This window comes from Diabrotica virgifera, chromosome 7, assembly GCF_917563875.1.
Source record: "Diabrotica virgifera virgifera chromosome 7, PGI_DIABVI_V3a".
In the NCBI taxonomy this organism is placed as follows: Eukaryota; Metazoa; Arthropoda; class Insecta; order Coleoptera; family Chrysomelidae; genus Diabrotica; species Diabrotica virgifera.
This window is the reverse complement of record NC_065449.1, coordinates 222,608,098-222,619,364: the sequence shown is the minus strand read 5'-3', so window position 1 is coordinate 222,619,364 and position 11,267 is coordinate 222,608,098.

Below are 11,267 nucleotides of genomic sequence, written 5' to 3'. Positions count from 1 at the left end.
ACATGTGGTGTTAATTATAGTCGATATAAGCATGTTACTACATCCGTACAAACTGTTTAAGAAAATAATTATCAATAGACTATCAAATAAGTTCGAGAATTACCATCCTGTTGAACAATCGAGATTTGGTAAAGAAAATTGCTATGGAACACCTACAGACACAACGGACACTTGAGGCACTATCTTTCAAAAATTGTTTACATTAGAAGTTGGGATGAAGAAGTAAATTTGGGAACAACGGAAAAAAAATCGATAGCAAATTTTTAAGTCATCTAAGATTTGCCGATGGCATAGTACTCATAAGCATAAGCAAAAATACGAAGGCCTATTCTAGGCCTATATGCTAAATAACTTTAATGAGAATAAAAATAAATAGTAATTAAAAATCAATTTAAATAAAATGAAAGTGATGACCAAGCAAAATATCACAATAGATTTAGATTTAACGACGTTCTACACCTTCGGCAAAGAATTAAGGATTTGCACGAAATTTTAGTATGTTATAGTTTACTTCAAAAAACTAAGACTTAGTTTTTTTAAAATTGTTTTAACGTGCCGTTTAATTACTATTAAGGTTCAAAGTTAAGTTTTAACATGGGCTCTTATGGGAATTCTTAAAAAGTTAATAACTCTTTACCCAAATTTACGATGTTTAATTATTTGTGCTTAAATTAAAGGTTTTTTTGCAAGGAATAACATATTAAAAAATGAGGATTGTTTACCGTAGCATTATTAATTAAAAGTGAAAATACTGTTTCGAAAATACTGTTTTGCTCTTAAAAAGTTAATAACTTTTGATCCAAATTTACGATTTTCAATTATTTGTGCTTAAATTAAAGGTTTTTTGTAAGGAAAAAAATATTAAAAAATGAGGATTGTTTACCGTACCATTATTAAATAAAATGAAAATACTGTTTCGAAATCATGTTTCGCTCTTAAAAAGTTAATAACTTTTTACCAAAATTTAAGATTTTTAATTATTTGTGCTTAAATTAAAGGTTTTTTTGTAACAAATAACATATTAAAAAATGAGGAGTGTTTACCGTAACATTATTAAATAAAAGTGAAAATACTGTTTCGAAAATACTGTTTCGCTTGCATATAAGGATCCCCCTTTCCTCTGAGAGGCATACCCCGCAACGAAGGTGTAGAAAGTCGTTAAGAGAAATGGATCAAAAGTACCAAAGAGTATATATGGCGAGGTCACATGATCAAACTAGATAACAGAATCAACAGGCAGAGACCATTAGAAGAATCCAAATGACTTGGACAGCAGTAAGAAGACTCAATGTTAGACTGCAAAGGCCACAAAAATGTGACTAAACGACACCGAAACAAAAATGGGGAGACACTGGTATCGAATAGCACAAAAAGAGAAGATTGAAGAACTCATGGAGAGCCATCTGTTTAAAATTTACTACTACATAAATATATTAAAAAGGGAAAAACTAAACTTCCTACAGTCCTATTTTGAGTAGAAAGGGCAGAAACTGTCCTTTTAAAGTTGAAATTTCTTCTAGGAAGTCAAATAACTATCCAACGAACTGTCAGTAATTTATTACGGTCTCCCACCGGTTGAATAATATATTAGAGTCAATTGTAGACAATACAAAGACACTACTTACTGTCAAAAGGGATAACTGGAACCATTTTGCAAAAGTGTGTCGCGACCATTTTTAAAAGCCTTCGTTCATATAGAAACTACAATACAACTATAAAACATACCCACCAATAAGGTTGGAGGGTAACATTTTAACAATTGGGTCAAGAAAAGGGCATTACCTCACTTAGTTTGAAATGAAGACAATAAAAAAGTTGGTGAATGATTAGTTTAGGGCAATGAATATAACCGACCCTAAAAGTGTTGCCAGATTTTTTTGTATAATGTGTTAAAATTTAAAGATAGTCTTTTACGATTTAATATTTTTAATATTTTTTCTTATGAGACGCTACAATTTTTTTATTAAAAGACAGATACTGAGATAGCTAGGACACAGAGAGAGAAGAAAAACGACTTACTGATTAAAAAAATTACCGGATGGAAGCCAGAAACTAAAATACCAAGGGGAAGGCCCAGAGAGATGGGAGGACGAGGTTATGCGGGACATCAAAATCATGCAAATGAGAAACTGGAGGAAGCTATGCAAAAATCGAAATGAGTGGAAGAAAATTGTAACGAAAGTCAAGTCATACAACAAACTTTTACAATACACAAGAAGAATTTCGAAGCGATTCACTGCAATAATCGAATCAGAGAGCTTTAAGTAAAAGAGGCAAACATTCTGGACAATTCGATGTAATATAAGTTTCGAAATGTTTCTAATGCCCTGTATCTCTTTCTTCTCGATCGACGATGATAAATAACTCTTGAAGTCGTGGAGTAAAAGAATGGTTTTAATGACAGCTACTGAATTATTACACTACAGTTGTTGGTTAGGTAAAATTTTACAATAAACTGCCCTAAATTGACAGCTACTGATAATTACACTCTGTTGACGTAACTTCAAACAATGACTTACGCAGTAGAGTTGTTAATGAGGCAACTACTCTAAATAGACTATGCTCAAAAGAGCCCGAATACCCTAATTAAGAAGTTCACCAATAAAGTATACCTCAGCATAGAGGTTAATGCATCTAGCATAGTAACAAAAACTTTGAACTTGGAAAGCTTAGAAATACAATTTAAACGAGAAAGCGATTGCAACACTAGGAATTAAAATTAGAAATATCACTATTTGGCAATTTATTTAGTTTGTAGGAAGTTGAATAAGCTATAATTAAGCTTTTACTGTTTCACAATTTATACACGGTGAAACTATAAAAATCTAAAAAGCTAAGATTAATCTGAGATTGCAAATTAAGGGATTAATTTGTGATTGAACACGTTCCATCCAGAATGTAGCTCCTTCATGCTTGCCAACCCTGTATTCAAGAAACTTTTTACACATCCACAAATTGCTTCCTAACGGAGTTATTATATGAAAAAACATACACAAAGAATATAAATTTAGCAACGTCAAATATCGTAATTTACATGGCAAATAAATTACGAAGTTCTTCACAAAAGCTTGTGACACCTGATTTAAGTTTTAATTGCTAAAGTTGTCTAGCGTAACTTTTATAAGCACATGTAAAAGGGCCATTCATCAAAGCTTTTAACGATTTTCATTATAATTACGGCACTGAAGATGTATATTTTAATGGAATAATGGTTGAATGGTATGCGAAAATTGTTCGATAATGGATAAGGATATAAATTTTTGCTGCGTCTCGTCGTTGAAGATATTATGCATTGCCGTTGCCGTCGGGATTTACGTTTAATGAGCAAGGCGTTGCATAAATAAATACAATTATGATGGAGATGCTGATCAGATCAGTATAAGTTAGGGTGACCAAACGTCCTGTAAAAACGGGATTGTCCCGTTTTTTAACGATTTGTCCCGGAGTCCCGAAAAAGTATCTCGGGACGCCTAAATGTCCCGTATTTGCGTTGGGTTGAGTTTTTGTATCTGACTATATTTTCTCTCTTTAATTTCTGCATTTGTTTTCATTCTTATTTCTCCCTCTTTTGTTACATTGTGGCCCAGAATTGTTCTCATTATTTTTCTTTCAAATTTCAGAAGGCTATCTCCACCTTTCTTGTTAATCGTCGTTGTTTCCATCCCATATCTAACACCAAGTCTTATTAAGGTCTTATATAGGTTCATATTATACTTAGAGTCTTGCTTCTCAACAGATTTCTACCGTGTAGATGTTTTTCTGTCCTTCAGAATTTTTTCCTCTGTTCTCTCTTTTTCCGGTTTTCCCTATTTTTACTCCTAAGTAGCTAAAGATGGATACAGTTTCAAATTTATGGTTCTGTGTTATTAGATATTTCTGAGTTGGGTCATCTTTCCCTATCGCCATGTATTTTGCTGTGAGCTGGTTTATCTCTAGTCCTATTATTCTCTTCGCTTCCTTATGTAATTTTCCAACTGCAAGTGTTATCTTCGTCTTCGCTGTGCTGAATCATCTGCATATATTACTATTTGAAGTTGATCTGTAATAATGTTCTTGTTTGCAAGTTTGTCATCCTCATGATTACAGATTGTCAATATCTGATATTGTTAATATCAGATTAAATACTGTCGGAGAGATAGAGTCACCTTGTTTCACGCCTTTGTATACATTGATCTCCTTAGGAGTTGTTCCGTTGTAACTGATCCTTGCTCTGGTGTTCTTTAGGCTCACTGTTAGCATATGTCTTAATTTTTCTGGGATTCCAACATTCTCTAACTGGTCCATCATTTTTGTCCGATTGGTTGTATCAAAAGCGCTTTTGAAATCCATGAATATTAGGTGCATTTCTCTGTTGTATTTTCTCGATTTTTGAATTATTTGCTTCACTGTATGTATGGAATTAATCGTCGACCTCCCCCGGTCTGAACCTGTTCTGGTATTTTCCTAATATTCGTTCAGTGCATGATTTAAGTCTTATGTTTAGTATATTTTCTAGAATGCTATAATATGTGTTGTTTAATAAAGTTATTGCTCTGTAATTCTCGCACTCCTCTAGATCTCCTTTTTTATATATAGGTACCTATAGTCCTGTCGCCAGGGGGGGTACAACGGCCTCTTGTATTCAGATGGACTTACCCAAGTTTTTTTTATGTATTTTGACCTGTAGAACACGAATTTTTTGGGTAACAGTTGATCCGGATGTCGATAAGATTGTTATAAACCAAGAAGTTGAGGAATCACATAACAGCGATTTCTCGCAAAACAAAACAGTTTTTTTGTATTTTTTGGGCCATTCTAACCAAAAAATGTTCCTACAAATTTTTTCGTAGGATGCATAGTTTTCGAGATAAACGCGGTTGAACTTTCAAAAAATCGAAAAATTGCAATTTTTGAACCCGAATAACTTTTGATTAAAAAATAAAATAGCAATTTTGCTTACCGCATTTGAAAGTTCAAGTCAAATTATATCGGTTTCAATTATTTGTATTGCTAAAAATTTATTATTTTATTGTTAAAAAAAGCTATAAACACCTAGTGCTTGAGTGATGTTTTCAATGATTTCTCATTTAAAATCGAACGAGTACGTAGAAAAGGTAAAAGTGCAAGCGCGGCTATTTCTACGTAGCATGCATTAAAACGCATGTATTAGACACGGGAAACACTATGTGTTTATAGATTTTTTTAACGATCAAAAAATAAATTTTTAGCAATGCAAATATTCAAAACAGATATAATTTGACTTAAACTTTTAAAGGCGGTAAGCAGAATTGCTATTTTATTTTTTATTCAAAGGTTATTCGGGTTCAAAAATTGCAATTTTTCGATTTTTTGAAAGTTCAACCGCGTTTATCTCGAAAACTATGCATCCTACGAAAAAACTTGTAGGGGCATTTTTTGGTTAGAATGACCCAAAAAATACAAAAAAATGTTTTCTTTTGCGAGAAATCGCTGTTATGTAATTCCTCACCTTCTTTGTTTATAACAATCTTATCGACATCCGGATCAACTGTTACCCAAAAAATTCGTGTTCTACGGGCCAAAATACATAAAAAAAACTTGGGTAAGTCCATCTGATTAAGAAGGCCGTTGTACCCCCCCTGGCGACAGGACTACTACTATAATACCTGCGTTCCAATCGGCTGGTAGTCTCTTTTGTTCATATTTGTTGTATTAGCTGATTTATTCCTTTACGTAATTCTCTTCCTCCGTATTTTATTCCATAGTTATTTCATCTTCTGTGAAAATTTTTCCTTCGTCGTTATCTTGTACGGCCTTACTTCTTCATCGCAGTGTATTTCCTTTACAGTGAATACCATTTTTTCGTAATATTCTTCCCATATTTTGCTGATCTCTCTGTCCTTAAACAAGGTTTTTCTTTTTTTTTGCTTTTTTAGTCCTCTTGTTTTAATGCTGGGCTTATTTTTGCTGCTTTGACTTTTTTGTAAAATTATTGTTGTATTTGATAATTTTTTCTGTCTTTTTCAATATCCTCCAGCGAAACCAGTCATTTTTCTTCTTTTTATTTGTTGAGTTGGCTTTGTTTCTCGATATTTTGTATTTTTCCCTGTTTTGTTCTGACGGGTTGTTGATCCATGCCATTCTGGTGGAGTTTTATAGTTTTCTGTTTCGCAGTCTTGATCGTATGTAAATTACACATTCAAAAGTAAATTGAATAGGATTTATAGGTCCCAAATTAGCTAAAAGACCATGTTTCAATTTCCCCTACCTGTTTGGTTATCGCTCCAAACCCTCCTTGGCAGTGGCGCACTCAGGGGGTTTTGCGGGTTAAACCCCCAAGGCGTATGAAAAATATACAAAAAATCGTAGGAAAATATAATATGTCTTTCACAAACAATACAAAAAAATTCGACGCCCAACCAACCCTCTCCCCCCAGAGAAAAATTCTAGGTTCGCCACTGCTCCTTGGATGTGTCCCGTTTTTTCAAGTTTATGATTTGGTCACCCTAGTATAAGTGTAGGTATATTTTTCTAATTCTCAAATTTTCTAAACCTGTTGTCCGATTTGAGTAATTCTTTAATATGTTATTGCCTTATTATTTAAGCAAATCGGTGTAATAATATTGTTGCTAGACAGGTAAATGTCATTTTTCTACAACCACTATTCAAAATGCACTTTTCTGTATAGTTTTATGTTAGCAAACTTGATATTTGCTCACAGTATAACGTACTCTCCCTCATATGGAAATGTTTGCAGCTTTCCATGTACACTTTTTGGCGAACATTTGGCAAACACTCATCGACAGGCAGCGCCTTCATAGTCGAATGGACAGCTCTTTGGAAATTTAATTTAATTAAGAACGAAATTACTGGATCCGATCTGAAAAGAGTAGTCTCTGTGGTTAAGTTTTTATCTTCTCGCGGATTAGCGTTTAAAAGTGATACAGAGATCCTTCGTTTACAAAATAATGGAAATTACTTAGGCATTTCAGAGCTACTTGCAGAGTACGATCCTCTTTAAGCCCTCATTTAGCTAAGTATGGCAATAAGGTTACTAGAAAGCCTTCTTACTTATCTTCAAAGATCTATGAACAAATAATAGAAGTAATGGGAAAACACGTTTGAATACAATTGTTAAACAAATTAGGAAGCCAAATACTACTCCTAAGTGTCGATATAATACCGGATTTATGTATGTCATATTGACCAGCTGAATATTTATTAAGCCTAATGCCAGCTGATCGTAAAGTGTATGAGGGTTTTCTTACATTCATATCCATAAGTAGCCATACTGGACAAAATCTTTCTTTTACTGTTTTAATAGTTTTAAACGATTGTGGCATTGATGTTTAAACGACTTGAGGGGAAAATTATTCATCAGACATGTCAAGCAAATATAATGGTATCCATGCTCATTTATCTAAGATTAACAATCTTGCAATTTGCATTCCTTTTGACGCACACTCGCTTAATTTAGTTGGAGTAAGTGCTGCTGAAAGTTGCGTTGGAGCATTACATCGTATTTTTGGTTTGTTAAGTCCATGTAAAACTTTTTTTCAGTCATTAAAAGCACAAGCAGCTTAGTATCCTATTCAATATTATTATATTCAATTCACAACCCCGTCTGCACAGCTTGGTAAAATTCCAACGGAATATGGACCTAGTTACTCGATAAGAAGTAATTTTATCTTGTCTTCATTGCAGCACCGATCTGGCTTGCAATTTTTAGAAGCCATGGAAGTGTTACCAGCCCAATAAGTTTTTCAATTAAATATCTTTTAAAAATATTTTTAATAGTTATTTATGATATGTGTTAAAAGTACACATTTAAGGCACGCATGTAAAAGTTTGCAGAATGAGCGAAGCGAGTTCTGCAATTCACATGAGTGACTTAAAAATGTACTTTTTAACACGCATATCATACAATAGTTTTTCAAAAAACGTAATTATAGAATAATATCTACAAAAACCTTTACTTGAACTTGACTGGCATTCCATTTTTATATTTTCTTGACATTACATCAAAATTGCCTATTAGGGGAGTGCAATTAGAACGAGAAGATACAATGTTTCGGAAAAAATCAAACAAGGTTATATTTTTCTAAAACTTTTTTTGTTAGTTTATAAATATGTTAATTGTTGTATTAATTGTTTAAACAATAACAATTGTTTTGTATAAATAATGTTAAGAGTATGGGTGAATTCAACATTTTATTTTGATAAAAAATGTTTTTATGTTAGTTTTGATTATGCTGAACCCGAATCTGACATTACAATTTGCAAATTCAAAATGGCGGATTCAAAATGGTGGATTTTTTCCTAAAATTCCTTAAAAAGCAGTTATAAAATCCGAATTTTTTTTATAAAACGTGTTTGTTTGCATATATGTGGATATTTTTGAGAGGTTGCTGAACCTGAATCAAATTTTGATAATTTAAATTATAAAATGGCAGATCCAAAATGGCGGATAACTTAAAAAATAGTTGTAAAATCATAATTTCTTTACAAAATGTATTTATTTCTACATATATTTATTTTTGAGAGCTTTGATAAACCTAACTTAAATGTTAACATTATAAACTATAAAATGGCGGATCCAAAATGCAGATTTTCTAAAAAGAACATAAAAAAGAACATTTTTCTAAAACATTTATTGTCTTTATTTTTAACAGGTTGTTGAATCTGAATTAAAGAATAAAAATTTAAATTTCAAAATGGCGGATCCAAAATGGCGGATATTTAAATGAAAACAAGTAGAATCCAATCAAACAAATATGGAATTTCATTCTTAAAAAAAAAGATAAACAAATAATTTTCACAAAAATATTAAAAATTAAAATGTATTAGAAAGAAAGAACCAATTATTCAAAATCTATCTCTTCAATATTCAAAAAATTGTTGCAATGGAATCATAAATAAAAAGTTATTCTTAGTAAAAAGCTCTGAATATTCTAAAACTTTAAATGCAATCATAAAATATCAATTTTTATCAATTTTGTACAAGATATGTCAATAAATAAAAATTTCAGTTAGGAGTAAAATACCTATATTTTTCATAATACTGAAAATTGTTATTATGGAAAGTTGTTCAGAATTAAAAACGATGTGTCAATATGCAATTACACTTTTATGCAATTTTTACTTTATCGTACTATATACGTAGTATAGTATAATAGATAAAGTTATAGGATCGTGCAAAAAAATTTTTTTCAGATTTCACTTTTTTTCGACGTTTTGAGTCCCGCTGAGTCTAAAAAGCAAATAAAAAAACGCTGGACGGAAGGGCCGCCCGAGAACTTTATCGTGCCGATCTATTATCGTTATGGTACTAGATATTGGCATTCTATAAAAATAACAAAGTTACTCGTTATTTTGATTTTTTAGAAACACCTACTGTACTTAAAAGTATTTTATGGTTCTACGCATCATTAATTCCTGCATTTGAGAAAATGTTCGATGCCATATTTCGGGGACACACTATAGATGTGTAGATTATTGCATAAATCAATAGAATATTATAGTCATACTTTCATTTCAAATTAGTTCATTTTTCTGAGAAATTAATAGTTTACAATATTTGCATTTCATTCTATTTCGATTAGGCCAGTCAATGCGCGAGATTAAGAACAAGATATTATCTCCAAATTCTATCCTACTGCATGGATTTTAATGAAATTTTGGGAGTAGCCCAATCTCCTAATTCAAAGTCTATCCTATATACTATGGCGCTTTTATCATGGGGGAAGTTCCCACCACTTCTCAGGGGTGAAATATTTTTATTTTCGAATTACATGGAGAAAAAGGAAGATTTTTAAGAAAATTTAAAAATTCATTCTATAATTTGATCACATTTTTTAAAAAAACCATTCATTTTAAACCCGTTTAACTTTTTGAAAGTAGAAATAACACTATATTAAAAGGTATTGAGAAGAAAAACAATGCATTTAAATTATGGTGGATGGGGAGTTAAATGTATATACTTTTAATTTTTCCTTAAAGTACATTAGTCATTATATTTTTTGCACCATATCTCGCTTAGTTTGTAAGTAACCGACATTTAACGGTGCTCGTTTTAAAGGCCTTTTCAAACACTACAAAAGGTGTTGGTAGCATTATACACCTAAAACCTACCGTTCCTCTGTTATTTCAAGTTGAATTCACCAATTTGAGCATGCACCAAAAAACAAACTATTTTCACCTACCATATCTCTTTTTGTATTATAAATAGAACATTTACGAAGGAACGAATCTCTTTATTATTTATAATCTAAAAAATGTTTTATATAGAGTTTTTAGTTCGATGCATAGTTTTTAAGGTATTCACAAAAAATCCGTCCGAAAAGGTGTCATTTTTCAATGAAAATGGCCAATTTTCAACTACGCATAACTCAAAAAGTATTGAGTTCTCAAAAAAAAGTATAGACCAGTTTTTGCTTAGAAATAGGTTCTTCAGCCACTTCCGTGCTTATTTTGACCAACAAATTTTCCACCCCATTGAAGAAGTGGGAACCGCCCCAAGATAAAAGCGCCATAGTATATAGGGTAGATTTTGTTTCTTGAGCTATTCCCTACTTACTGTGAAAATATCAAGTACATCAATGTAGTAGGATGGAATTCGGAGCCAAATACCCTCATTGACTGCTCTACAATAATGCTCTGCTATGAACGCGTGAGAGAGGACACACATAAGATTATGGCTACGGCTCCACGGGCTGGAAATTGACGCTAGCAGTAGCCGTAAAAGGAACTTAAGGTTCCGCGGAACGGAATAGGAATAGCCGAACTGTACCGACTACAGGACTTGTGCGTAGTCGGTTCAGTTCGGCTATTCCTATTCCGTTCCGCGGAACCTTAAGTTCGTTTTACGGCTACTGCTAGCGTCAATTTCTCGCCCGTGGAGCCTTAGCCTATAGCAAAATTTCTATTTACCGTAACTTTTCGAGTTTTTGAGCTATAGCAATAAATTTGATGTCATTGGAAAGGTAATTTTGCATTCTTTCAAAATCTGTTAAAATATACAGGGCGTATCAAAAAAATTAAGATTTTTTATTCATTTCCGGTTCAACCGGAAGCCATGTTTTCGGTAAAATTTATTGTGATAATAGATAATAAAATACCATATATGTCTGCAAAATTTCAAATTTTAGTTTCTATTAAGAAGGAAGTTACGGGCACTCGAATATTTTTTTATAAAAAATTCATAACTCCCCTCCTATGGGGAGTTAAGATATATGACTAATGTCATTCAATTTACTGATAGGATATCAAAAATATATCAAAAAATAAAAAAATTCCTTGGAGCCATTTTT